Below are 3,254 nucleotides of genomic sequence, written 5' to 3'. Positions count from 1 at the left end.
CAGCTCTGTGTGAGTTCAACAGATTGTTCCCTCTAATACTTTAGCGTGTTTTTTTTTTCTCCAGCTTTAGGTCATTTCCTGACAATATGCAGCTATGGATTTACACAGAATGCTCTAAGAAGTTCTGGAGTTCTCTTTTTGTGCAGCTCTATCTTCTCTTCTGATCTTCCCTAGGAGCTCAACCTGCCTTGACCTTTTCAGACTTTGAACAGAATATTCTTAATTCTTGGGCTCCATTTAGGCTCCCCTTTTATTTTTTTCACTTCAAAAAACCCTTGGATTATAATTTAACCAGGACTTCCATAATATCCACCACAATCAATCAGGTAAATTTTAAGGTTCTAGTAACCAACATATTAAAAAACAGAGATTAAATCTTAAACGTAGAAAATTAAATACATGGGAAAAAATGACAGTATTTTAATTAGCAATAATCGCTCCTCGGATAAACCTCATTGGCTACGATACTGCCACTGCGCAAAACTAACAGTATTTTAAAGTAAAAATGTAACAATGCAAGTTGCTAAGAAACTAGTGCCACTGAAGCTTTTCTTTAGAAATATCTTATTTTAAAATTATGATGAGGTGGATTGGAGGAACAAATATTGTTAAAATATCTACATTCCCCAATGCAATCTACATATTTAATGCAATCCCTATCAAAATACTAATAATATTTTTCATATAACTAGATCAAATAATCCTAAAATTTATATGGAATGACAAGAGATCCCAAATAGGCAAAGCAAACTTGAAAAAAGAAAAGTAAAGTTGGAGACATCGCAATTCCAGACTTCAAGTTTATATCACAAAGCTGTAGTGATCAACACAGTATGATACTGGCATAAAAATAGACACATGGACCAATGGAACAGAATGGAAAACCCAGAAATCATTTGCAGTGATATGGATAGAACTGAAGAGTATAATAAATAGTTAGTGAAATAAGTCAGTTAGAGAAAGACAAATACCATATGATTTTGCTCATATGTAGAATTTAAGAAACATAACAAATGAGCAAAGGGGAAAAAAGACAGAGAGGGAAAGAAATCAAGAAACCATCTCTTACCTATAGAGAACAATCTGATGGCTATCAAATGGAAGGTGGGGGGGGTTAAATAGGTGATGGGATTAAGGAGAGCACTTGTGATGAACATTGGGTTTTGTATGGAATTGTTGAATCACTATATTGTACACCTGAAACTAACATAATATTGTATTTTAACTAAATGAAATTAAAACTTAAGAAGGCAAAAATAAAATTATGATGAGGACAAACAGCATAGATAGAACATACACAGCTAAAAAACAAATGGAAGGATTTGTTACAGCAAAAAGAGGGAATTAATTTTGTGGTCCACAGCATCAGATTTGTGGCTTTAAGCAATTACAAGTAAATATCAGACTGTTCTTCCTACTATGTTAACTTCAAAATTTAAACTGAATAATAGCAGTTCCATTCATAAAGTTAATAGTTGACAACAATGAATTAGAAGAACCTTAAAATTAGTCTGGGTAGGATTTACCTCATCCATCTGAACCAAACCACTTTGCCATTCTTAAAGCCAAAACGATGCACATATTGGCCTATTTTAATACTTTTCTAGTTCAGATGAAGTCTCCCATGACCTAGAAACTCCTCCCTGACAGTGAGCTGAGGCATTTGTAAGTCTCACCTGTTTATTTCTTTTCTATCAGTAATTATATTCTATACTGACTGATACCTGATGTTTGAAAACCATTGTTTTATATATATTTGTCCTTTTTAAAAATCTTTCAGTCATGAAGATAGATCTGGTGGTTCCTTTTACTCTGTTTTAGCTAGAAGGAGAAATCACGTTAGTTTTACTTAATCTCATCTATGTACCTTTTTTCTGGCTTTTGCCTTGACATAAACAAGTTAAGATCAATAACATTTAAATTAGGTTTGTTCTCATCTCCTAGACTGATGCTTTTAAATCTCAAGTGTATTTAGTTGTGTCATTATTACTAGGCATTTCCATTATACAGCGTTGGTACTGTACTGCCCAATATGATCGCCACCTCTCAGATAAGGCTATTGAGAATTGGCAGTGTGGCTAGTCCAAATTAAGATGGCCGGTGAATATAAAAGACACACTGGATTTCCAAGATTTGTTGCAAAAAGTAGGATTTTTCCTTACTAATTTCTTATATTTATTACATTTTGACATGAATATATTTTATTCATTAGTTTCCTTTTGTTTTGTTTTTTAAATGTTTTAAATGACTGTAGCAGGAGATGAAAAATCACATATGTGGCTTGCATTATGTTTCTATTGGATAGTGCTTTCCTGAACACTTTCAAATGAATTTGTAAACATCTGTTCTCAATCCTCAAACAGTCACTGTGTCATTGGCATTTAAAGATCAGAAAATGTGTGACAATGAAAATGGAGAGAAACCAAAATAGATGAGTTGTAATCCTAGTTCTCTAGTAGGATGCCTGCAGTGGTTTTTGCAAAACCTTGCCACATTTCCAGAGGCTCTGACTGGCTTTTTTTGACACTTGGCAGATGATCTTTCTGTAGTCCTGAGTTTTCTGTTATTTCAACTTAAATATTCTTCTGGGTTAGCGGCTCTCCAAGCATGGCTTTTGCTGTAGCAGCATCAGAATTACCTGGAAAATGCAAATTATTCTGCATTAGGGATGCAAATATTCTGCAGGTGGATCTCAGCTATCAGTGTTTTAACAAGCGCTCTCTATTATTCCAATGCTTGCTCATGCTTGAGAACCACCAGTGCAGGAACTCATATTTAACATTCTAAACCCATTGGTTGTCTCAGAGGTCATCAACTTGCTTTCTTTTGACTTCCTTATTTCAACTAATCTTTATTCTTATCATCAAGGTACAAAACATCAGTGTCCTCTTTGGTTAATCCTTCCTTCTCAACTCCCATGTTCCATAAGTTTTCAAATCCTACCAATACTGACTTACAAGTGCCTTCCTAAGACTGACTATGCCCTCATTCAGGGTTTCAAATTTTTTTCTCTTTTTGCTCTTATTTGCCCTACATTCTGACCAAATTGAACTACCTTTTCTGCTGTGCTCTACTTTGATCAAGTTCTTCCTACTGGTTAGAAAGTGTTCCTTACTCTCAAGAACCTACCCCATCTCTAACTCCCAGGGGTCAAATTACCCACATTTAAGGGTAGAGTATCCACTTCTGAAAGGTTTTTAGACTTCTCCAATCTGCATTAATTTCCCTCTTTCCAAATTAAACAAAGTCTCTAC

At 34.5% G+C, this 3,254-nt stretch overlaps 1 non-coding gene across 1 annotated transcript; it reads right to left on the bottom strand.

Annotated features, from left to right (window-relative positions):
* Nucleotides 1-348: 348 nt before the first annotated feature.
* On the bottom strand, nt 349-485 carry LOC125103333 (U4 spliceosomal RNA). Its single transcript, XR_007128356.1, has one exon. It is a non-coding gene; the product is annotated as a U4 spliceosomal RNA (small nuclear RNA).
* Between the last annotated feature and the right edge of the window lie 2,769 nt (nt 486-3,254).

Source organism: Lutra lutra, chromosome 6 (genome assembly GCF_902655055.1).
Source record: "Lutra lutra chromosome 6, mLutLut1.2, whole genome shotgun sequence".
NCBI classification, from domain to species: Eukaryota; Metazoa; Chordata; class Mammalia; order Carnivora; family Mustelidae; genus Lutra; species Lutra lutra.
The sequence above is the reverse complement of the archived record's forward strand: the minus strand, read 5'-3'. Positions and strand labels throughout refer to the sequence as shown.